This window comes from Vicugna pacos, chromosome 7 (genome assembly GCF_048564905.1).
Source record: "Vicugna pacos chromosome 7, VicPac4, whole genome shotgun sequence".
In the NCBI taxonomy this organism is placed as follows: domain Eukaryota; kingdom Metazoa; phylum Chordata; class Mammalia; order Artiodactyla; family Camelidae; genus Vicugna; species Vicugna pacos.
In genome coordinates this window covers 3,280,603-3,305,987 of record NC_132993.1, presented here as the reverse complement: position 1 = coordinate 3,305,987, position 25,385 = coordinate 3,280,603, and the positions used below count along the sequence as shown (strand labels likewise).

Here is a 25,385-nt window from a genome sequence, read left to right as displayed (position 1 = left end):
TTTGAGTCCATATACGCTCCTCTGTAACGTCACAGAGGTGAGACGACATAGTGATGACACGGACTTGCGTCTGTCAAGTTTACCGTAAATGGCGGTCCGCATGCGCACTGCTCCCTGGACGAGCGGCGCCGTGCGGTCACTGTGTGTGCACACTGGCACATCTTCTCTGGGGTTCTTTGACAAACTCTCTTGAATCTCTTCAGCAGCTGGGGGCTGGGGGCAGCAGCGGACCCCTGGAGGACAGTTGTTAGGTTTTGAACACAGGCAAAGCCATCTGGAGCCACGTCTGGCGAATGAGTTTTGTGATGCAGACCTAGTGGTTTGTGCAAAGCCAGGCTGGCTTCCCGGGCAGACATAGTCCTGTCACATGAATAATTTTAGTTTGTCAGAACCAATGGCCGCTTGCTTTATAGCCACATGCCATCTGGGTCAGGAAGAGTCCTTGTGGGGAGAAGCTGTGGCATGTGCTCTTTATGTTATTGTGAACGATCCGTGGTAGCTGACGTAAGGGGAAGTGGAAACGGACGCGTGTGAGCAAATACCGAATTTCATTTGGTCACAGGGAAAAAATGAGAGTTTTCTTCACTGATCTTGCTGATCATTTGCTGGTACTTGAAGCGAATGCCACACAGCCCAGCCTGCTCAGCACTTCGAGTTTCATCTCTAGGGAAGGGACGTGCCCTCTCTCCTGGTGCCAGGCTGCCAGGTGGGGGTCCCCAGGCCGATTACCTACCTCCAGTGTGTCACTGGGTGATCTGAGGGCGCATCCTTGCCTGAGGACCCTTCGGGGAAAAGGCCAGCCTTTGATGAGTACTTACTTTCCAGGAGCGATCTGTTCCAAAGCTTCCCGCCAGGTCGGTGTGTCGGGAGCCTTCCTTCGCCTCCCCCCCACCCCCAGCATGTTAATGAGGTCGCTGGAAAATCCTGCTGCGCTTTGAGTTTCCACAGATGTGATTATTTTGAACATTCCTTTAATGACGATCAGTCTTTGAAAATTGTTCCGAGCTATTTTTAAGGCAGCACAGAATAAAAAGCTTCTCCAGGAAAGTGAGAGAAGCAGGCGCCCCACGGCTGCTGAGAACGATGATCTCTGGTATTTATCCAGGCCCCTCTGTCCTCCGAGTTTGGGCATCCAGTCAGCGAACTGGGCTGAATCTGCATAATCTGCATCAGGAATCCGAAAGCTGAGTTTAAACCTCATCTCATTGGCTTAGCTTCTCAGGAGAGTCCGTAGATGGCGAACTCCCCTTCTCCTCGCCATTTGCCCTCCAGGGCACCAGGGCTGGTTTACCGAGAGCCCCACTGGCTGCCGCACAACCAGCGTGGCTCCAGGATGAAGGGGACTGTTCCTTCCGGAGGGGGTGATGCTCACGGTTGTCTGAGTCCATCCCCCACCTGCCCAGAGCACCCGGCGGCCGCCCTGCCGCCTACCTCGGGCTGGTCAGCGTTCCGCAGCAGCGCCAATTATACGGAAGAGATGCGCGCAGCTAGGGAGAGAAAAGTAGATGCCGTGCTCTGTCTCCGGGAAAGCCTTCTGTCCTGGCAGCTGGACTCCAAAGGCAGCTCAGCTGGGCCTTCAGTTAAGAGCCCGGGTGGATGACTGTTTCGGAAGGGGCAGTGGGTGCCCTGAGAACAAACATGTTTTCCGCATGATGGTGGTGGATGCAGTGGAGAGCCCTGTGCAAGTGTTGTTGTTTTTTTTTAATCCAATGGTTTACTTTAAATCCTTATCCTATCTGGTTTTTTCCTACAGAATTGGATACCAGTGACCTTGTGCGTCTCTGAAGTGTGGTTGTCCCTTTGTTCCCTTGATGACATGCCCTCTGGCCTTTTCTGAGAATGGTTACAGTTCTCTTTTTTGTGCCCCTCTGTGTTCCTGAACTTTAAACACTGGTGCTCCTGGCCTTCCTGTCCTCAGTCCTATTAACTGTATAATGCCATACAGTCCCCGGGACTCAATCTGCTCCTTAGGTCACAGGTGCCATGGTCATGCCGTGCATTCAGCCCCGGCCCCTTCTGTGAGCTCGGTTTTCACTTGGGAACTTCCTAACAAACATTTCTAAATGGAGCCCCACGGATCCCTCGTGCTCCACACGTCACAAGGGAAACTCATCATCTGCCCTTTGACACCTTCTCTCCTTCCTGTAATTTCCTATCTTGGTGAATGAACAATCTAGAAACCTAAGAATCATCTTCACACACCACCTTCTCAACCCACAAATACTCTGCATTTAAGCAACTTGAGACTACCCGCCGTGTCTTGAGTTTAACATGACGTTTCTCATCCCCATGCCTTTGTGCAGGTGCTTTCTTCTTGGGATGCTCTTCCTTCATTCCTGTATTTCACAGACTCCTACTCATCCTTCAAGACCCCATTCCAACATGCTTTCACTTTTGGAGACTTTAGGCCCTCCTACCCACAGTGAATGACACTTTTCTTTCATTCATGTTCTCTGAAGGGTTTGCACTATTTCTTGAAGGTTCCCAGGGGCTGTCATTATTTTAAGGAATACACCATACTGAAAAATGGAGAGTGAGAGGAAAAGGGGTGTGAGGCTAAGAAAGAAGTGAGAAGGGCTGGGTAAAAAGAAAGAACACAGTGAGTTTGTAGACGAGCGAGGAAGCACTGGCGTGGAGGGCGGGGAGCAGCCTGGTTCACGCGTGGGGCTCAGGGTCTGAGCTGGAGGATGCTCCAGAAGGCCACTTCCTGGGACACAGGCCCCCTTGCTCCTTCATCAGTGCTCTCTGAAAGCGCAGAAGGGGCACAGCCCTCGCTGAGCCCACGCAGCGCAGCCGCTGACGGGAGGTTACTACTTGTGAACCTGAGCTAATTGTCAGATTTCCCAACAGAAGATCCATGTGGTCTGGAGGTGCTGAAATGTGATGAAGTTGTTCTGCAAAGTGTCCGCTGCGCTCCTCCATTACTGGCATTTCTGAAACATGGCAGGAGGCACAGGAGAGAACCCGGCCCAGGGTCACCGAGCAGCCCGGCTCCCCACCCGGCACGCGAGGCTCTGGGAACTGCGTGCCCTGGACGCTGGTGATTCCACCGGGACCTGGGAGGCCGGGTCCCAGAACCCGAGCCTGGACCCGCTCCCTCCAGACTTTGGGGGCCCCCGTTCTCACGTATGGGGACCAGGTGGGCTTCCAGCTCCAACATTTGGTGGCTTCTTCCTCCTTCAAGGACGTCATTTCCGTGAGGTGCCTGGCCAGGCGGGCTGTGTGAGGGCTGCCTTTGCTCTGAAAACGCCTCCTCATTCTTCTTTTCTCTGTGTTTATTTTTTTCGGACGGAGTTAGCATTTGGGTTAATCGTGCCCAGCGTGTTAACAGCTCCTGTTCCGTTTGCTTCCTGGTACGACAGGGCTCTGCGTGTCGGCCAGGGCTGTCTTAGCCCGCAACCACGGGCCTGATCCAGTGCATCTCATAGTTTTCTTTTCTAAAATAATCTGGGGCATGCGCTCGGCGACGCTTTCGTCAGCTTGCACTTTAGGACTCGCTGCCAGTTTTTAATCTTGGCAATGGTATGGTGTCTCCGTGTCTACACCTCGCAGCTGTCTAACGTTTGGTTATTTCTCTGGTTCTCCCCCTTAGCTTTTGCTGACCCGGTTCAGTCCACACCACACAGCCGCTCAGACGGAAGCCCTGGTTCCTGTGGGAACGTCCTCTGTGGGCAAAGGTGGAAATAGCTTACTTTCATCGGTCTGTGCAAAACCAAGCCAGTGCCCCGCTTCTGTGTTACTGTTATAGAGCCTTCAGCTGCGGTTTCACCTGGGTACACGCTTGTTTTTGCACAAAGGGGTCGCCCGCTTTCCTATTGAGCTGGTGTTAATTTGATTTTTCCTGTGCTGCAGACTTGACGAGCGTTCAGTTTCCCATGGAGCAACATCAGACCAGGGAGATGTATGAATGTCCATCCCCTGGGGCTCGGATGGGCCTGTAAAGACGAGGTGGACGTGCGAGAGGCTTTGTGAAAGGAGCCTCCCGGCGTGGTGCCGGGCGAGGTGACAGGAACGAAAGCAGAATCAAAGGAGCATCACGAAAGCCTCCTCTCTGGGGCTGGCGGAAAGCTGCTCGGGTTTTGGAAAAAATCTGTGTTGTGAGGTGATGAGATGGAAAATACACACGTATGCAGGTCTCTGGCATAAACTGCATTCAGGTTTATGCACAGTCGGTTCCCGTATGTGTGTGAAGGGGTCTGGTGATTATGATGCGGTCAGTTTTCCTGCGAGATTCTGTAGAGAAAACGCCTCCAGCCGCCCTCCCCGGCCCCCGCGGCCTCCATCCTCCCCTCTCGCCTCGGCCCCGTCGCCCCGCCCGTGGCCCCTCATTCGTCTCCCCCTCTGGCCTCCGCATCTTAGCGCCCTCCTGTTCCGGGGAAGGACAGTCGTGAAGCGGATGGTTCGGAATGGACGTCTTAGGGATGTGGGGCTTCCGTGAAGTCCAGCTGCTCGTAGCAGAGGCACCAGACAGCACGAGGCAAACCTCCTTCATCTCAAAGCAGGCGACGCCTGGGTCAGGAGCGGACTTGAGGGAGGTCCCGTCCTCCCAGGTGAGGGGCGGAGTCAGCCACCCGCGTGTCCCGGCGCGTCCCGCGCTGGCTGAGGATGCTCCTGGCTTAGGGTTGAGCGTTCCAGACCCCACGCACTTCTCCTTCCCCGAGAAACACAGCACGTGATGTGCTTTAGCCCTCAGTGTCCCTTAGGGAGGTTTCCTGGCATTTTGAATCGGGACGTTACTAGGAACCCACAAGGGGCCTGAGCGCTGACGAGGAGCGTGTGATCTCGGCTGGACCGGCCCACAGCCACAGCGCAGTGGTCATCGCGAGCTCCTGGGGGCCTCCTGGAGTTCCTTGCAGCAGTGGGCCAGTGCGTGGGGGGGGGGGAGGACAGAGGGAGGAGGGCAGGGGCGGGGCAACCGGGGGTGAGGTGGGTGCCCCCTGCACACCTCCACAGCGGGAACGTTTCTGGGCGGGTTGAATGCAGCGCTGTCCTTCCGCGGAGCATCAGCCACATGCACCCTGGCCCCCACCTCCCTCCTGGATGGATTTCCCACCGCAAAGCCGGGGGCGCCTCCGTGGTACTTTTTGGGGTTGTCAGTGTGTGGAGAGAGTTTTAATTCTCTAACAAACTACCCATGGACACAACTCCAGGGTTGCTGAAGCTCGGGAAGGGGAATCAGAGGAGGAATAGTTAACTGAGTTACAGAAATAGAGGATGGAGGATAAATGGCCATGTTAGTGAGTCCACCCACGGTCGGGGGCCCCTGTCATTGAGGGGAGATTGGCCCCTTGAAGCCAAGTGCCTGGTCCTCAGAGAGAACAGCAGTGAGTTTTGTTCGGGCTCTGATGATTGATGATCGATGATCGATGATCTCCAGGAATCTTGTGGGGTCCCAGCCAGGGGGACTGGCCTGGTGGTACAGTCTGCCCCGGGTCCCACAGCTCCGGGCGCCCCGGCGCCTCCAAACGTGTGTTCACGGCCTGAACCTAAACCTGCCCGGGGGAGCTCACATGAAAGCAAGTCTTCATGTTATGTTTTTCATTTTAAACACCTAGTGCAGAACTCTGACTTCATTCTGATCAAGAATCAAGGTGTGGGCAAGGCCCCCTTCGCCCCCCCGTCCCAGTCTCCTTTTCCCCCAAAGCGTTCTTTCTGTTGTTTTTTGCTGTGTGTCCTTTTCCTTAAATAGGTTATTATAAGAATATATTCCATCGAACTTACGAGGATACTTATTTTAATGATGAGGTTTTTATTGATCTGTAATTCACAAACCATAAAATTGACACCTTTAAAGTGTCCTATTAAACTGGTTTTTAGTATATTCTGAGTTACGCAACCCACACCATGATCTAAGTTTAGAACATTTTCTCGTCTGGAGGAAGAAACCTGGTACCTGCTGGTTAGAAGTCATTCATCACCCCCCGCCGTGCCCAGCCCCTGGCCACCATGAGTCTTTCGGTTTCCAACAATTTGCTTATTCTGGACATTTCCTGTAAATGGAATCATACAGTGCATGGTCTTTTGTGACCAGCTCCTCTCATCGGGTGTCACGCTCCCTGGGTTCATCCGGGCTGCATTTTGGATCAGAGCCACGTGCTTTTTCATGAGTGAATAGCACCCCAGTGGGTGGACATGCCACATCTGAGTATCCATGCACTGGTCGTGGACTTTGGGGTTCTCTCCACTTCGTGGCTCTTACAAATAACTGTCTGTGTGCAGGCTTCGCATGGGTATGTGTCTTCCTTTCTCTGGAGTATGTAGCTAGGAGTAGGGTAGCTGGGCGATCTGGTACCTATGTAGACCCTGCCCGCCCGGAGGGCGTATGGTCACAGGACAAGTTACGATGACACAACACCCTCTGTCCTTACAGATTCAACCATTTTCCTTGAATGAACAGGAGTTGTTTAGTTTAATTGTTGGTTAATTTCCAGAGCTCTGACGAAGCGGGTTTTGACAATTTTTCCTGTTCCCCTTGATTTGGGGGAAGAGCAGCTCCTTTCCACCAGGCCCACCAGGTCAGGATGATGGGGATGAAGCTCAGTGAGTTAGGCACTGTGCCAGAGCTCTGCTCCTGGTCCTTATTTTTCCTTCATTTCTTTGCTTTTGAGCTCCACTAGTGTCACTTCTTGAATTTTGCATCCAACTGATGCATAACGTTCCAGAGATGAACTCGTTAAATTCCGTGGTGCTCCCCAGCTCTGACAGAAGGACGCCCTCGCCAGGGCACTGCAGTGAAGAGAGGTTCCCACTCAAGCGCTCTCCCTTTGCTGTGCAGTCAGCTCACACTCCACTCCTTTTTTGTTTTCTTTCATTCACTTTTTTTGGGCCGTCTTTATTGAGGCAAAATCTGCATTTGTTGAACTTTCCCAGTTTTAGAATATGATTTGGTGGCTTTTGAAAAATGTATCAAATCAGGTAAGCATCATCACAGTCACAAAAAGCAGCTCCCAGCGGTGGAGGGCATAGCTCAGGGGTAGAGCATGTGCTCAGCATGCACGAGGTCCTAGGTTCAATCCCCAGTGCCTCCGTCAAATAAATAAATAAATAAATACACATAAATAAACCTAGTTACCTCCCTCCAAGCCAACCAGCCAAAAAAGCCAAAGCAGCTCCCTTTTGCTCCTTCACAGCCATGGCGTTCCTTTCCCTACCCTGGACCTTGAAATCACCAGTCTGCTCTCTGTCACAACTGGTGGGTCTTTTCTAGAATTTCATGGGAACGGAGCCATGGTTATATGTCCTTTCGTGTCTGGGCGCTTTCTCTCAGGAAAAAGATTCTGAGATCCAGCAGTGCTGTTGAATGTGTCAGTAGTTCCTTCCTTTTTTTCCTTATGTGGAACTCTGCTGTGTGGGCAGAGCTCTGTTTATATTTCCTGCTCGGGGCTACTTTGAATACAGCTGTAGATACTTGCGTACAGGTAAATTTGTGAACATAAGTTTTCACTTCTTTGGGGAAAAGGCCTAGTAATAGAACTGCTGGTCGTTCCACAAGTGCATGTTTGACTTTATGAGAATCTGGCACGTGGTGATGAGTGATTTTGTGAATTTGTCTGCCATCTGTAACTTCCTTGGCAAAGGGACTGTGCAGATCCTTTGCTAATTTGTTATTAGGCTGTTTGCTTTCATGTTATTGAATTGTAAGATTTTTAAATATGTATTTTAAATAAACATTTCGCAGAATGTTTCTTCCAGCACGTGGCCTGGTTTAATTTCCTTAACAGCCTTAGTGCTGTCTTTTGAAGAGCAAAGTCTTTTAATTTTGGTGATGTCTAATTTGTCAACTTTTTAGAACTGAATTTGCTTGACATGCCCTATGTAGGAAACTTTTGTCTCCTTCAAGATCAGTAAGTTTATTTCTTATATATCTGTTTCTGGAAATTTTTAGTTTTCTTAAATGTCTTCCATCCTGTAATCCAGTTCATGTTGAATTTTATAAATGGTGTGAAGTTCTAGGATTTTTTTTTTTTTTGGTGTATGGATATCCAGTTGTTTTAACACAATATATTGAAGTGATGATCGTTTCCCCATCAAGTTGCCTTTACTTGCACGTTTGTTGAAAAGCAATAGGCTCTACGTATGCAGGTCTATATTTAGACTCTATTCTGTTCTGTTGATCTATTTGACAACCTTCACACCATTATTGCAATCTTAATTACTGTAGCTTTTGTAAAAAGTCTTGAAATCAGGTAGTTGAAGCCCTCGGAGGATTCTCCTCCAGTTCTTTCCTAGAATTGTTTCGGCTATTCTAGGTTCTTTGCATTTCAATGTGCATTTTAGAATGAGCTTTTCAATTTGTATAGAAAATCCATCTGGATATTGATTGAGATTTCACTGACTCTGCTGGTCAGTTTTGGGAGAATCGTCATGATAGTAATGGCGAGTCTATTAATGCACATGCACGTACATCTCTCCCCTAATTTTGGCCTTTTAAATTCCTCTCTACCGTGTTTTATAGCTTTCAGTTTAAAAGCATTACACATTTTTAAAGTTTATTCCTTTATTTATATTTTTAACAATATTGAATTTGTTTTAATTTTTAAAATTAAATTTCAATTCCAATTGTTCACCATTATTATATAGAAATATAATTTATTTTTGTACATTGACCTTTTATCAAACAACTTTGCTAAAGTGACTCACTAATTTTAGTAGCTTTTCCATATTTTTTTGTTTTGTTTTGTTTTTTTAGGATTTTTCTGCATAGATGGCCATGTCATCTACAGATAAAGCCTCTTTGACTCCGACTTTCCAGTTTGTATGGCTTTTGTTTCTTTTTCCTGCCTTATTACAGTGGCTAGCATTGCCAGTGAAATGGTGAATAAAAATGTGAGACATGAAATCCTTGCTTGGTTCTTGATCGTAGGGGGAACAGTGTTCAGTCTTTAACTATTAAGTGTAAGGTTACCTGTGGACTTTTCATAGTTGCTTTTTATCAGGTTATGGAAATTCCCAGATTATGGGAGATGCCATAAGTCTCCTCTTAGCACTCCTTTACCTGCGCTCCCTATATCTTGATATGTGATATGTGTTCAGTTCCTGCTCACACCTGGAAGCAGATAAACATTGAGCTACCAGCTCCGGGGGACACAGCTGCAGGCCTCCAGGGTCTCATCTCACTCCTCCCTCTGTAGCCTTCTGCTCCCAAAGTCTCAGTTCCACGCACCTCCTGGAGCTCCAGACTCTGTGTCCTCAGCTCATGAAACGGCCAGGTTTTACGTCAGCCTTCCTTCTTATGTGGAGGCCTGGGAGCTTTTCCCAGGCAGAGATCTGGGGCGTTTTAAGTTCATCTGTTTGTTCCCCGTCTTTCAGGGCTGGTCTCTTCTACTGCCTATTGTCTGAAGTCTAAAAACACATGATTTCTTGTGCTTCTCCAATTTTATAGCTGTAGGATGGACAGTGGGTCCAGCCCTTATTTCTCCATTATGGTCAGAAGCCGTCGTCTGTAAGCTTGCTCGTGACACCTCCGAAGTCTGGGTTTGATCCTGAGTCTGTGATTTCAAGCAGGAAGCCTGAATGAGACAGAAACGTGCAGAGGAAGACTTTCTCTAAAAGATGTAGAGATCAGAAATGGCAGGCCTGTTTGTGGTGTTCACTTTGTCGCTGTGGTCCTGGACCAAACCCGCAACGCCTCTGAGGTCTGCCTGTAAGGTGGGCAGCATGATATGGAAATGCGTGACCCTTAATATCTTCTGGTTGTTGCAATGACTCCCCAGAGCTGAGGGGCAGTAGGGACTGACCTCAGCCTGCAATGCAGATGCTCACTCTGGAGCATCCCTGAGTATGTGCTGGATGTGGTCAGGATCGTGGACCAGTGCCCCGCGATCTCACCCTGGATAATGAAGGCACTCAGCTGCTACTTTGTAAACGGCGACTGGCCTCTTGTATGAATTTGATCAGGACGTTTAACATCTCTGATCCTCAGTACTGTTGCAATATTTCCATGTATAAAATGATCTACTTTTGTTATCCATCAAGATTTAATGAAGCTCAGATAAAATAAATGCCCCAGATCTCTGCCTCAAGTGAAAGCATTTAGGAATTGAGTTTTTGCAAAAAGGGAGAAAACTACAAATCTATTTAATATGTTATATATTTTTAATAAAGGATTATAATTTATTGCAAAAGGGGAGAGATGTCATGGTGCCTTCAGAAATTAGGCCTTGCACAAATTTCAAAGACAATTTTACTGAAAAAGCTGTAAAGAAAAACAGTGGACAGTAAGATGGGTAGGCTTTTCTGCTTTACAGTTATATGCGTTTCATTCCTTCAGTCCTTTCTGTGGGGCTGAATCTCCTTGGCTTTTCCCCTTCAATCAGATAAATAGCAATATTAGTCACATGCAGACCGACGTTCTGCAGTGGGATTCTGTCGTGTGGCCGGAGATATTTATAGCTCACGGAGAGCTGAGAAAGATTAAGCCATTGCTCTGACCTGCATCAAGCAATCCTTTTTAGACATTCAATAAAATGTGGCCAAGGAGACGTCATCTGCCGTGAACTGCGTGAGTCCCATGGGCATGACTGGGAGGAAACGCGCACGCAGTCCCTGTCATTTTCAGTTTCTTGTTATATTACAGGGAAGTTACCGGCTGCGAGGAGCAATAGATCCTGACGGTCCATCCCTAGTCATGGACTGGGCCGCAGACCTGCAAGTCCCAGAGGAAGTAGAGCACTTGTCATACTGTCACCAAGATGGCTCCAGGGGGAGGGCGAGGCGGGCCTCAGGCCCTGACGGGTCACCCAGACAAGTCCCAGGGATGGCAGCTGTGCTGTGGTTGTGTGTGTGCGTGTTTGCATTGTACACGTGTGTCGATGTGTGTGCGCACGTGCACAGCGGCAGGATGGTCTGATCCCTCCTCTTAGTGTCCAGATGGAGTGACAGTGCTCATCCGCGTTCTCTGAGACTCTGTCCTGGTGGATCACGTCAGCACACAGGCTGTGAAGCATTTATTGTCTCCGTGAAAAATTGCGGCTTGAACTCGGGGCCATGTTCGTTTGTTACTCGTGAGCTTTACGGCTGGTCTTGCTCTGCATTTAGTTCTGGAGGACAGGGCTTGCCGGGCAGAAGCTGGTGTGTCTTCATTTCGGTAACTGTGACAGCTTCATCCTCTGGGCCCCTTCCCACCCAGGCAGCCCTGCCCGAGGCCCATCAGGTGAGGGTCCCAGGCACAAAGTCCTCGGAGGGCAGGCTTGCCTGTGCTGGTCCAACAGTCTGGAAAGGATGAGGCTCACCTCAGCTTGATCTGCCTGGGGAATCTTCCCACCACAGTCGGCCTGCCTTCCAGCAATGCCACGGGCTTTTCTCTTCAGGGCCAAGGGCCAGGCCCTGGCTGGACCGTCAGCCACAGCTTCACCTGGGTGTCCCAGGTGAGTCACCGCACCTTTCATAATAGGCGTCCTCGTGAGAGCGGTTAATTCAAGGTGGAAGCTGACAGCAGGAGTGTTCACATCGCACTGCGGCGGCTCCCCGGTTTGCTCATGCGCACGCAGGAGCGTAGGGCTGAGTGCTTTCAGTGATTCAGTTTCTAGCAGAGGAAGTAAATTAACCTGCCTGTTTCCTCCTTGGTGACCCCCCACACCCCAAAATAAAAGAGAAGGATCAGATGGCTTCTGAGACCCCCTCCAGCTTTCAGAGTTGACAAAACATTTCCTGGTTCAGAACCCTAAGTGCGTGGGAGTGTGGAAATGTGTAAGAGGAAGAGAGGCCCAGAACACACACACACACACACACACACACACACACACACATGCACGCACGCACACGATTATTCCACTGTGTGAAAGCAAGAAAGTACTCCTCCCTGCCTCCTCTCTCGTCTTTCTTCCTGTCTCCAGGGCTCACTAACCCAGGCCTCTGCCCTGAGGGTTGGTTGCAAAGAGCCTGAACATCCTGTTCTTTGTTTTACATCTGGTCTCATTTAGTGGCTGTTTGTTGACACTTGAAGGCAAGGCCCGGGTGGTCAGAGAGTCTGTGGTCTGAAGCGCAGGCTGTTCACCTGGGGCGCCTCCATGGCCCCCCGTTCAGCAGAGAGAGCGGCGTGCTCGGAGCCGCAGCGCGGCCCGGAGCCCTCGGCAGGGCTCGCCAGGCATCCCTCTCAGGGTCTGTATTGCTGAGGTGAGCTAACCCTTCCTGAGGCCCTGGCCCCATCAGCCACGTCCACTGTGGGCGCACACTTGGATTAATACATCTGAATCGTATTTCAGGGAATTTAATTCAATTAATTCAATGCTCCTTTTGATTTAGCAAATGCCTACTGTATGCCAGACACAGAGGAGGCACGGGGTGACCCGGGGCGCCGCCCCCAGGTCCTCAGCGAGAAGAGTAAACACGCCAGGACTGGGGAATTCGGTGCAAGTCCAAGTGAAGAACGCGGAGCAGAAGAAACAGCAAATGTGGAAAACCAAGGATTCTTAGATTTACATAAGAATTATTTCACTTATGAGAGGAGTCACCTGTGAGACCACCCTTAGGCACAAATTTGGAGGACAGATCATTGGAAATAGGACCCGAAAAAGCCCCACAAAGCGCCTGGGGACTTCAGCCGGTGGAGAAGTTGTAAACCCTCTGTTAGAGAAATTTCACCAATAGGTTGTCTTTCAGGAAAATCGGGCTCATTTTACCCAGAGGGCTCGCAAGTTTCAGAGCAAAGTCTCCTTGTTACAGGTCTGCAGGGAATTAAGGCAGCTTGAACTAAAGGAGGAAATATGGTACATTTGCTAAAAAATGCCATGATGACAGTTCTATTTCTTTACTTGGCAAAGTAAGTCATACTTAAAATTTCCCTCTGAGGCCTCGGTTACAATAAGAGTTTGTTTTTTTTTATAACTTTGTCTCAACATCAAAATGGTGAAAACAAGACACAGAAGCGAAGGTAATAGTATTCTTTAAATCTTCATCGTGTATCCTTTTAAGGTGATGTAAGCAGTACAGGCATAGAAATGAATAAGAATAGAAATGAAGTCAGAATTCCCAAAGTCAAGTAATGGCTCTGCCACTCACTTAGCTGTCTGATCTGGGGCAATTAACCCAGCCTCTCTTAGCCTCAGTTTTCTCATCTATAAAATGGGGACATAGTAGAATCTACTTCAATAAGATGTATGAGAATTAAGTGAGTTAATATTTGAAAAGCTCTGAGTGCCCAGTGCATAGAAGATTTTCAGTAAATCTCCATGACTGCTATTCTTGATTTTATTATTGTTACGATAACCTACAACATGCAGGTTGTTGGGAGGTGCTTGGACGTGGAGTGGAGCCCTGGGGGCAGGTGTGCTACAGACGTGAACAAACCAAGACCCAGAGTCAATCTTCACCAAGGACAGAGAAGTCCAGATCCTGAGGTTGAGGAGAAGCGTGTAGGAGAGGAAGGATGCTCAGGGCTGCAGGTTCTCAAGTCCTAGATATTAAGGTACTTGAACCAGCCATATTCATCTTCTAAAAGACAATAATGAGGAAATCTAATCTCACCAACAGCAACATCAAAAATTTCCTTCCACTTTGCTGACAGCCAACCATGGTTTAAACGAGGTCTCCTGTGTTGTTCAAGTCTCATCATCCCCTCTGGGATTCAGGAAGAATCATGAAGACCCTTCGGTAAAAGTGCACCAATACATTTCAACACTAATAGTGGGAAATATAATTCATTAGAAACAGCAAGAACTTCAAGTTCTTCAGGATATATCTTAGAAATCATTTCATAGTGAAAGTAGAAGATCTGATGTTTACCCAGGTTGGGAGGGCAAGAAACGATTTTCATAGAAAACAAAAAAACAGAAACAAAAACAAAAACATTGTTACCATTTTCAAAAGCTCAGTTGCCTGGAAAGAAAACATGATGATGCACGAGGAGCATCGTCCGCCGCATCGTGCGCCGGGGAGAAGTGTTCTACAGCCGGAGGGTGTCCGCGGCAGCTCTGCTGCTACCGCACCGAGAGGGGGAGTGTCAGGTGAGATGTGCTCGCAGCATCACAAGGAGATGGAAGGGGCCTCCAAGCCTTTTGCCTCCCCTGCATTCCTGCCCAGCCTGGGTGGCTTCTGGTTCTTTTTCATGTCACCAGTGTGCCTTCAGTACAGAAATCTTCCAGCTTCCTTTGTTTGTCCTCGCTGCCCCCTGTCCTGCTCAAGCCCGAAGCCTAAGTGGTAGCACCACATGCTCCCCAGGCAGCCCCCCCCCCCGCTGTCGGCCAGGCTGGGCCACGGGCACGCCTGCGTGCAGGGGCCGCTGGAAAACGTAGTCCTGTGCTGGGAAGGAGCAGACTCTGTAGGGACGAGGAGACTGTCACCTGAGGTTGACAGCCAGCCATCTCTGCCACGATGGGGCGTCCTGTCCTCTGACCTGTATTGTAACAGCTCCTGTGTGCGTCCATCTCTAGGTTATCAGCTCCTTGAGATACGTCTGTTGCTTGTTTATCTTTGCTCTTCCAGCATCGTTTCTTGCACATGTCTTTTACACACACACACACACACACACACACGGAGTTTACAGATGAAATTTTGGGCAAGACATTCAATCCCTCTGAGCATCATTTTGCACAGCAGGTTTATGGCTGTGCCGGGATTAAAACCTGGGTCTCCTCATTCTTGGGTCAGAGCCATTTCTTCTTCTGTCTGGGGTTACTATCTGATCTATACAGTCATTTAAGAGTTCAAGAAATTATATAGTGATTTAAGAATTCAAGAAATCTTTATAACAAACTGCTTCTTCTACATTTTCAAAGGAGAGCTTAGGGAAAAGTCTACAACCACATTCTAGGTAGCTGCAGCAGAAGTCAAACCGAAAAGGCAAGGCAGGAGGGAGGTGGCCCTGAGCTCCGTGGTGCTGCCCCTGCAAGCCCCGAGCCCCTGAGAAGCGGTCTGCACTCGGGGCGCCGGCGGCCTCTGGGCCGGGCAGCTGCGGGGGAACCGTCCTCCTCTTCTTTCTGCTGCAGCGAAGTGAACATTCTGGAAATACAGACTCCGGTTCCACTGACGTCCGCACTTGCATCCCGAATCAGGAAAGGCTCCGACGGGCAGGAGTGCAGCGTGCCGACGCGTCCACTCTATCTGTCTTGTTCTTTCTTCCACGAGTCTCCCCGTGAGGACTTCAAAAGACGTTCAGGCTTTCTTAACATAAACTTGTTAGCTGTGTCTGTGAGTTCTGACCTTATTTTTGGCTTCTGTGACACTCTACCCTGAAGAGCAAAGTTGTGATGGGTGGTGAGGGAGTCTGAGTGGTTACTGATACAAATGAACTTCTGTACAAAACAGAAAGAGACTCACAGACAGAGAAAACAAACCTACTGTTCTCACAGGGGAAACGGGGGAGGGGAGGGAAGGATAAATTAGGAGATTGGGATTAACAGATACACAGCACTATGTGTAAAATGATAAACAAGGACCTACTGTACAGCACAGGGAACTGTATTCAATATCTCGTGGTGAACTTTGATGGAAAAGAATCTGAAAAAGAATACATATATGTAGAACCAAATCACTGTGCTGTATACCAGAGACCTACACAACATCGTAAATCAACTAGACTTCAGTTTAAAAAGAAGTTTGAGCGGTACGTCTCCGAGACTCCTTTCTGCCATCGATTCTGGCAGCTGCGAGGAATGATCACTTGAACTGCGCACTCGGAGCGATGGGAAGATTTTCATCAGTTTAAAGTGATTTCTGGTCCATGTTCATTCTGAGGACCTTTACGGAACACCCACTTCCTGCCACTCACGTATCATGTGTGGGAGGACTCAGGGACCCCTCCACAGCCGTGGCTGGAGTGCTCTCGGCGCCCCTTCCCTCCAGGAGGGTGGAAGCCCCACATTCAGAGCCCAAGATACCTTCCCCGGGGGACCTCGCACTCGGGCTGGAGCCTTGAAGGGAACAACGTGGACCCAAGGAGGGAGCGGGACTGTGAGGGGCCGGCCCAGGTGTGAGTGTGGTGGCCTCCCCACCTCGGTCTCCGGCTCCCACTCCCGGGGAAGCAGGAGCCAGCAGCCTCAGCTTCTCCCTTTTCAGCTTTACACCTGGTGTGGCTAGTCTGTCCCACTGGGTGGAAAGGGACTAAAGCTACTGCTCCCCCCAGGGCCCAGGGTGTCCCTGAACTGAACACATGACTGATGGCTGTGGCAACATTTGTGTTCACAACTGTCCAGCCCCACTGCTCCAGCCACAGAGAGAGTGACATTGCTTTTATCCTGGGCTGGAGCTGGGCTGAGGACAAGAGTTGCTGGGGTCGCAGCACACTGGTTTTTTATTTACTTCTTACACTCAGGAAATGATTCTGGGTCCCAAAAGCCAGTGAGAGAACTGAATGTTCCAGATTCCAGTAGAGATGGAATAATTGAGCAGAACAGCAGAGAAGAAAAGAAAAGAGACAGTATAACTTTTCAGAGAATAAATTAAATTTCATCGAGGTGGCTTTTGACAATTTGGGGTGGATGGAAAAAGAAACTTTCCATATTGCTCTGATGTGGGTGAGACTGGGATTCTGGAACAATATATATCACTGCAAGTATTTGAGTATGAAAATTTTTTATTTCAAGTCAATAACTGTTTTTTGAGGAAAAATCTTTGGGGAAGGAAAGAAAAAAAAAGACCTTGGTGCAGCCATTATGGGCAACAGTATGGAGATTCCTCAGAAAACTAAAAGTAGACTTACCCTATTGTCCAGCAATCCCACTCCTGGGCATATATCCCAAGGGGACTCTAATTTGAAAATATACCTGCACCCCAATGTTCACAGCAGCACTATATACAATAGCCAAGACATGAAACAAGCTAAGTGTCCATTGACAGATGACTGGATAAAGAAGTGGTATATTTTACAATGGAATACTACTCAGCCATAAAAAAGAATAAAATAGTGCCATTTGCAACAACATGGATGGACCTGGAGATAATCATTCTAAGTGAAGCAAGCCAGAAAGAGAAAAAAAAATAACATATGCTATCACTCATATGTGGAATCTAAAAAAAGAGAGACAAATGAACTTGCAAAACAGAAACAGACTCACAGACATAGAAAACAGATTTATGGTTATTGCGGGGGAAACAGGGTGGGAAGGGATAAATGGAGGGTTTGAGATTTGCAGACACTGACTACTATATATAAAATAGATGAACAACAAGTTTATACTGTACAGCACAGGGAACTTTATTCAATATCTTGTAGTAGCCTGTAATGAAAAAGAACATGAAAATGAATATATGAATGTATATGCGTGACTGAAACTTCATGCTGCGCACCAGAAGTTGACACAGCATTGGAAACTGACTATACTCCAGTTGAAAAAAAAAAAAAAGGACTTTAACAACAACCTAATCTAACTTTCTCTTACTTCTAGGCATCTGATTAAGCACAAAGGTGAAACTAACTTCTCTTTCAAAACAAAGAGCACATTGTTTAGAAACTCTCCAGACAGAGAGAAGGAGGGAGAAAGATTCCCGGCCCCACTAGAGGCCCGTTCTGGTGTCTGACAGCGGCCTATCTGCTGAAACTCAAATCGAGCTCTTTTCTTTCTCAGTCGCTATTGGAAACGGGAAATGCATAGCCATTTGCCACTCTTTAAAGATGTCTTCATGCAGAAATACTGCTTTTAAACTGATTCCATGCAATCGTGTCTTCCTCGGGAATTCTCGGTGCCTTTGGTCTATTTGTCTAAGTAGAGAAATGAGTAATCTTACTGATTTCTTATGGCTTCCTCTGAACTTCCAAGATCTGTTCATCTTACTTCTGCCGGCCCCAAGCTGGACATGACATTTTTAATTAAGATGTGATCCAGCCAGGCATTTACTTAGATCTTGCAGATCTGAAAAAGTGCCCTTAAGAAAAGACTGGGCAGAAAGAAAGAATTTAACCCCGTGGTCTTGGTCCACACTTGAAAGGACTCATTAGATGGACAGCCAGAGCCAGGAGTGGAGAAACATAGAAATCACACCAGAATTGACTGTCATCTTTGTCCAGGTGAATTCAGCTTTCAGCAAGAATCACTGGTGAGCTGTCCTGTAAATCCTGCAAGTTCTTGATTTTTCAGGCATAGATAAATTTATACTAAAAACGTCATGGATGATTTAAATTTCGGCAAGAAACACCATTGATGTCTTACAAGGAAAACTGGTCGGGTGGTTTGTTAAGTTTTGGGGACACGTGGCATTCATGGCTCATTTTTCTCTTTAGGCTATAAAACACGTGGCACAGGGATGGGCTCCTAAAAGTGGGTGTTCAAAAAGTTTAAGCCGAATCATTTAATTTGGCTAAAACTTTAGAAAAAAGAAGGAAAGAAAAAAGACTTATACGTTTGTAGTAAAGTCACATTGTCCCCAGAGTAAGGTTGGTTTGGGTTGGTTTGGTTTGGTTAATATTTAGGCAGGCAAGTTTATTGAAAAATAAGCACATTTTTAGAGTTGCTTAGATGTCATTTATTGGTGAACACTGTGATGCACCAAGATGTGAGATTTCATACCTTGGAGTCTCTGGCATCTTCCCTGCCAATTCATTCGTGACCGAAAACTCTCAGAGACGAGCAGCCAATTGTAATAATCGTTGTTGTTTTCAAAAGCTTTCCATTAATGCATTGCTCAACCCAAGAAGACTCCTGGTCTAGACACTGTGGCTTAACGGCCTTTTCCTGATGTTGAATCGCTAGCTACTGGTCTCCCTTTGTGAACTGAGCAGATTTAAAAAAATCATCTCAAACTCGGTGTGTTAGAACAAACTCCTCTTGGAAGTGTACTCCACCTGGGGGAGGAGACGAGGAAGGAGTCCTGGTCCAGAATGCAGAGAAGTATCTTCTTGGTAATTGCCACGTATAATTAACGGACATGAGAAGGAATGAAGTCAGACCATCTTTTTTTTTTTTTTTTAACCCTTGGAAAACTAAACTAGATGTCTGTCACATTCCACCTCCGTTGGACCTCACAGCGTAACCTCTGACGCCAGGACAGTGCAGCTGGTCCAGCAGCACCGGCTCAGTGGAGTGGTGGCGGGTTCTGAGCACTGACCTTCCTTCCAGGGGTGAGTTGTCGTCCCAGCGCTGGCGCTGAGTCCTGAAGCTCTGTGCCTGGGGAGGGCAGGCAGGGCTTCCTTCATCTGCCTCCCCTCCGTACTATTGATTTTTTGTCTGGTTTAAATATAGAGTTCAATATGCAGGTGTGTAAGTGCAGCGTAAATAAAGCAGCATCCTGCTCCAGAGCCAAGGGGCTTCCGTCTGGGGAGCTGGTATGATTTATGAGGACAGAGGCAGCGGCGTGTACATGTGGGGAGCTTTGTCACTGGCCAGTAGGGAATTCTCAGAGGGATGAGCTTCGAAGGGAATAGAGGGAGGGAGGAGATCGGATGCCAGACAGAACTAACCTGGGGGCACGGGGATATGAACCCTGGAAGCCAATCTCAAAACACATGGAGAGACGCCCCACAACTTCTCCCTAACGACCCCTTGTCCCAGAAGAACCCCATACAGCGTGGGTGGGATTTTCTTAGTGAACGTCATCTTAGGTGGGTGTTTTTCTTCCCCCTTCTTGTCCCTTAATGGAGGCAGGAGGGAGGCATGGAAGGGTGATGTATCAAGCCAGGGGTGACAAGAAGCTGGCGGCTTTGCTCCACTCAGCGGCCAGGAGGCTGACAGTGCTGGATGCTGGATGGGGCTCATAGGGGCAGCTCCTGGGGTTGTGATGCTGGCAAGGTGAGCGGATGGGCATGGTCACCATGTCCCTTCTGATCGCAACCCATCAGAAAGTGGATACCACTGTGTCCTCCAGGCTCCCCGGCATGCCGGTAAGGGAAGGGGTGTGTCTGTGGCTGTGTGTGCATGAGTGTTTGTGTGTGAGGAGAAGAGATGGGCAGTTTTACCTTTGCTCAGTTGGAATGAGGATTGAGGTTTACACTTTTTGCTGTCTTCCAAATTCCGATCTCAGCCACCCTTTTTCCAAACTCAAATTTTGTCACCTAGACTGCTGAGAAAGCGGAGCGGGAGAGCAGTCAGGCACGGAGATCTTTCCCCCTGCCCTGCAAGGCGGGCGCAGGGATGCCCCCGGCCAGGAAGCCCGGGGTGGCCGGGGAGGCGGGGGAGCTGGGAGCGCGTGGCCTGATCACCTGCTGGTAGGGACACGCAGGCGCGGAGGCGTGAAGTGCCTCTCAACGCGGAAACGAGGAATTATGGAGATTCCAGCAGTAAGTCGGAGGAATAAAGGAATCCCGGAAATGCAGTTTCTGTGAACTCAAAATTACTATGGAGATTGCATTGCTTTCCCGAGACATAAACACGAGGAGTCAGCGGAAGGTGTGGAGAGTGTGCGGTGTGGAGGCAGAGCGGGTGGGCTGCGGGCGGCGTGGCGGGGATGGGTTACTCAATCCATTAAGCAGGGGTTTCTTTGCGCAGAAAACCGAAATCAGCGCTTTAAGCTGGTGAGGGAATTGATGTGTGTTCCCGAGGTGACCCCGCTTCCCTTGCGCAGACAGCGCCCCCTGCAGGGTTACCGCGGCCCAGGGGCGGGAAGCGGCGCCGAGCTGCGGGGCGAGCACGGGGTGCTCCGGGGCCCAGCGCTGTGTGAGCGGGGGCGGGGGGGGCGTGAGAGTGTGTTTGTAAGTGTGCGGGGGGGTGGTGAGAGCACACGCTAGAGAAGTGTGAGCAAGTGTGCATGTGGGAGAGTGAGAGTGTGAGTTTGTGTGAGAGTAAGTGTGAGAGCTCGTGTGGGTGTATGTGTGTGCGTGCAGGGCCGGGTGGGCATTTGAGGCGGTGGGACGCAGAACCCCCGGCCTCGCCCCTCTCCGCAGGAAGGAGCAGGGTCGGGTCAGCATGGTCTTCGCCTGGCCCAGGGTGCGGGAGGAGGGGCGGGGCGAGGACCAGCAGGCAAGGGGGCTCACAGCTAGGGCCCCTCCCATTGCCCCCACAGCCCCGCCCATAGAGGTCCCGCCCACCTGCACCTCCCTCCCTGTCATCCCTGCCCGCTGTCCCCTCCCTCCCTATCAGCCCCGCCCATCGCCCGGCCAGCCGCACCAGCCCACCTTGCCCCCGACTGCATGGGTGACCCCTCCACCCCCGAGGAGGTATCCTTCCCAAAGGAGTCACGAGAGCTAAGAGAAGAGGAACGATTTAAACTCTGAAAAGGACGTTTCCTTTTTCTTTTTCCTTTGCCCAGAGAATTGCAGTCACTTCCAATATGCAGTTGAAAAAGCGGGAGGCATTTGGTGTGGGGAAGTGTGTGGGAGCAGAGGGCTCAGACTGGCGTGGTATTCTTTTGTTTTTAGTACCACTTCTTACTGCTTAGGAAACGTGGGGTGACTTTCAGGAACAGGCCGCATTCTCCACCTGGCTTTGCGCGGCCTCTCCGGGAGCAGAGCCGCCCACCAGCTCAAAGACAGGAAAATTCCCGCTGTCTTAAATCACGGTGTCCTTGGCGCGGGGTCGCAGGTGGGGGCCTCTCCCTCCAGTGACTGGCTCTGGTGGGTGCCTTTGAGTCACAGCACTGGAGCCTCAGAGGGGAGTGGGCAACATTTAACACAGACGTTATTCTATTTATTTTCGAGGGGAAATCTTCTGTTTTCTTTTTTCCAGCTTTATTGAGATGCAGTTGACAACACTGCGTAAGTTTAAGGTGTACAGTGTGATGATTAGACATGCTTGTTTAGTGCCGAATGACTGCCACGGGAGGGTTGATTAAGACCCCCATCACAGCACATAATTACCATTTCTTGTTCCCCACATAATTTAAAGCTCACCGAGGCAAAGAGGAAGGAGTGGCTTCCAAGTGTATTAAGCTCTGGAAAGATAGCGTCTGGGTCCCACTTTAGGGCTTTCCATTGTTTGCTGAAAGTAAATTCAAACTTTATGTCCCCTCTAGGTTGTTAAATGTTGAGAATGTCTAGGGGCCAACATATCAGGCTGCAAAGCCCGCGGAGAATATGTGACAGTCCTTACCGGGACAGGAAAACGTGTTCCCTGGGACCCTGGAGAAGGAGGCAGGAAGGGAAGCTTAAAAGCAGGGCGACTGTGCTCAGCACCAGCGGGAGTGGACGGCGGGAGGGAAGAAAGTGCACACGTGGATTCCAGGGAAGGATGCAGCCCACCGCTTTTTGAGGAGGACATTGTGGTAGCTCGTATCTGTCTCTTCCATCGGGGAGTCAAATATTTTAAAATAGCTGTGTCGATTTGGGGATGGTCTTTTTGGTGTTGTTTTAGTCCTTAAAAGGGAATCTAGGGAGGGAACCTTCATGTTCCTACTTGTGTTCTCCTGAATTCGATAGCTTGCATTTTTAAAGGAAAATAAACATTCAGGGAAAGCTACCAAAAATTCCTCTGTAAGTTTTTAGTAGCCATTCTGATAAAAAAAAAATAATTTATTTGCAGTTAAAATGAATGTCAAATGCTTTTCTTTTCTTTTCTTTTTTTTTTTTTTTTTTTAAAGATTTGGTTTTCTGCAGCAGTGATATTTAGAGCCTTCTTTCCTGGTCGAAGCTAATGTACATTTAGAGCCTTTGAGCTCAGGCTGCACCTGCCTTTGCATCATTATTTCACCCAAGCCTGTAAGTGCTCATTCAGTGCCCAAGGGACCTGTTTTGAGGGCACAGCCCCACTGAGTCATCCATTGCCCATCAGATAGCAGTCTGTGCAGGACACGCTGACTCCACCATCTCCTGCTGCAGGTGCTACACCTCCCAGTCTGAGAGCGCCAGCATTCTGCCCTCAGACCATCTCCTTCCAGCTCACTCTCCCTCTTTCATTTCATGCATGTATATGTGGGAAGGGTTTCAAATGTGTTGATTCAATGGATGGATGAATCAATGTTCGCTGAAAGGAGGGATGTAGTGCCAGGGTTGCACCTGTCATCTTCCAGACACACCTTTAGGCTGTCTTTCTTTGACTTCTTCAAGGCTGACACCAATATTTATTTAAATTTTATGTCACCCGAATAGAAAATACTGTCTGGGTGTGATCTGCACAGAGCCCAGTGCACCTTAGAAAACTCTGTCTGGAAGATTCTTAGGCTTCTGTTCCTGATTAATGTATCTTTTGTGATGTAGCATCTTGGCGGCACATCACAGCCAAGCACAGCTGGTAACTGTGTAGCCCCACACTTGTAACTCCGAAGAGTGTGTGCACATGCTCCTCTTCTCCCTGCCCCCCATACCCTTCACTTAGTTCTAGTGCGTTTGGAGGTGGCAGGACAAGTGAGGCTGGAAAAAAATTGTGTGTGTGAGAGTTCAGGCCCGAGAGTCACATCACCTCAAAGATCGCATTCATCCGTTGCGTTCTTCTCCCCTTGCTTGAGTAGGACTGGTCTTTTTTTTTTTTTTTAAGTTTTAAGTTTTAAGTTTTTCCTCTTGTTGGGGGAGGTAATTAGGTTTACTTACTTTTTAATGGAGACACTGGGGATTGAACCCAGGGCCTTGCACATACTAAGCACATGCTCTACCACTGAGCTACTATTTCCCCATGGTTGACCTTTTTCTTTTTCTTTTTTAACTTCCCCAGGATCCCTTTGGGGCAGGTCCTAAACCACACTGAAAAATAGACAGCAGTCAGTACCCCAGCTTTCTCAGTCACCCAGGGCATCTCCTGCCTGGGCTCAGGGAAGCACCTCTAGGTCCCAGTTCCAGCCAGTCTTTGCTGAGGGACTAACTGCAGCCATCAGCAGCTAGTGGGTGGGTGCGACGCCCAGGTCCTTTTAGGGGATTCTTGAAGAAACTTCTGCCAGAGCTGGTGGCTCAGTGATCTAACATTCTAGATTTCCACTCTACCAGTTAGATCTGGAAAGAGATCTTTCTTCTTACAGGTGAAGGGAGACGCCCACTTTTGGTTGAGTGATATGAATTGTAATCCAGACAGTGTCACTCCCCCAGGTCAGCGTGCGTCACTACCCCGTGCCACCTCTTCCCTAAAAGACTCACAGGAGCAAAGTTATAAGGAGGGAATAAAAAGCATGGCGGCTGTTTTGGGGGAGCTAGTCCTTCTCTCAGATCAGACCATGTAATAGCGACTTCTCCGTCTAGCCATGGCGCCAGCCCCATCGATTTTCAGTAAAACTTCAGTGGTAATAGTCAGGGGAAATGGGTTGTGTGAGTGCACTGGGCGGCTACTTCAGGGCTCATTTTTAAGTCACTTTTGTTCCCACAGTAAATTTTCAGTTAGCTGTTCTGGGCGTCTATAAGATAGCTTCTGTACCCTGTTGACTGGCGTCTAGAGTGAACCATTCATCTGGTCAAGAATGTCCATAAATTTAGACTTGGAAACGCAGAGTTTGGGCGATGTGACTGCACCTTTAGTGATTCCCAAACATCTGGTGGAAGTCACCCATAAACGCATTTTTCTGGGCTTATGTTCCTTTTCATTTAAAGCTCTCTCTGAAAATTCCAATTTCATGTGAGGAAGTAGTTTTTTTTCCTAATTGAAATACAAGTCAAAAGAAGTACTAACTTCAGGTATGAATTAAATTTCACTTCCTGTCGTGCCCATGACAAAATACAGTTGTCTTGTTCGCAAAATGTGCCTGCAGAGAAGTTCCAGTTGACCGTTTTTAGAAGACGCTTAGAGGCGTTTAATTTGTCCTAAGCAGGTACCTGGTGTCCCTCAGGGAGGTGCAAGCCGGCATCAGATCTCTCTGTTTACTTGGAATCTGCCTTTTCTCTATGAGATTTTCAGAAGCTTCAAAAAGACAGCTTCCTTTAAATTAGCAAGTAAATAATGGCAAGAATGCACTGAAGGGAGCGTAGGACTCAGAAGCCAGCGGTCTGTTTCAGAGCAGTTGCCGGACGTGAGGCGCGGCTGGAACCTCGGCTTTCTCACCGCGTCCACAGGGAGGGAAGCAGGGAGGCTGCGTCCACAGAACTCCCCCATGGGAGCAAACCGGCCGCCCGCCAGGCATTTCCTGCTCGTGAAACCCAAGGGTGAGGTCTCTCCAGGCTTCTCTTCAGAAGGGATGAAGGCAGATGGTGTGTGGCACAGCGATTTAGTGGACGACGTGGTTGGTAACATCCCTCAAAAAGAAATTTCATACAGAGGTCCTAGAACATGCCGTCAGCATGTATTGGCTCACGGCAGTTCAGTGTAACTGAGAAAAGGCCGTTCTAAGAGGAAACTATAGAAGGTGTGGTCCTGCTCACCTTCAAGATCCAGGTAAAGCATCATTTCTTCCAAGAAGCCCTCCTTGAGGGACTCAGGCCGCCGCAACCGCTGTTCTTCCAAGCCTCCGTGGCGTTCGTTAGAGGTGCCCTTCCCTTGACAGCGAGAAGGAGCTTTGACCAGAGCCTCCAGGGCGGTGTGTCTGTGAGGCACTCTTCCCTAGGGCTGGGGGTCTGTCACATGCTGTTGTGAAGCCAACATCGGTGCGTGTCCGGGCACACAGTAGGCCCTCTGTTTTGCTGCCGTTGGTAACACACCCTCCAGGCCCAGGGCGGCTTTGGGGGCGAGTGT

At 49.0% G+C, this 25,385-nt stretch overlaps 1 protein-coding gene and 1 long non-coding RNA gene across 2 annotated transcripts in view; both read left to right on the top strand.

The window, feature by feature from the left end:
• DPP6 (dipeptidyl peptidase like 6) overlaps nt 1–25,385 on the top strand; it is an 837,334-nt gene that overhangs the window by 139,866 nt on the left and 672,083 nt on the right. The window lies entirely within an intron of this gene.
• Nucleotides 4,345–8,839, top strand: LOC140697508 (uncharacterized). Its single transcript, XR_012074645.1, has 2 exons — nt 4,345–4,550; nt 8,690–8,839. It is a non-coding gene; the product is annotated as an uncharacterized lncRNA (long non-coding RNA).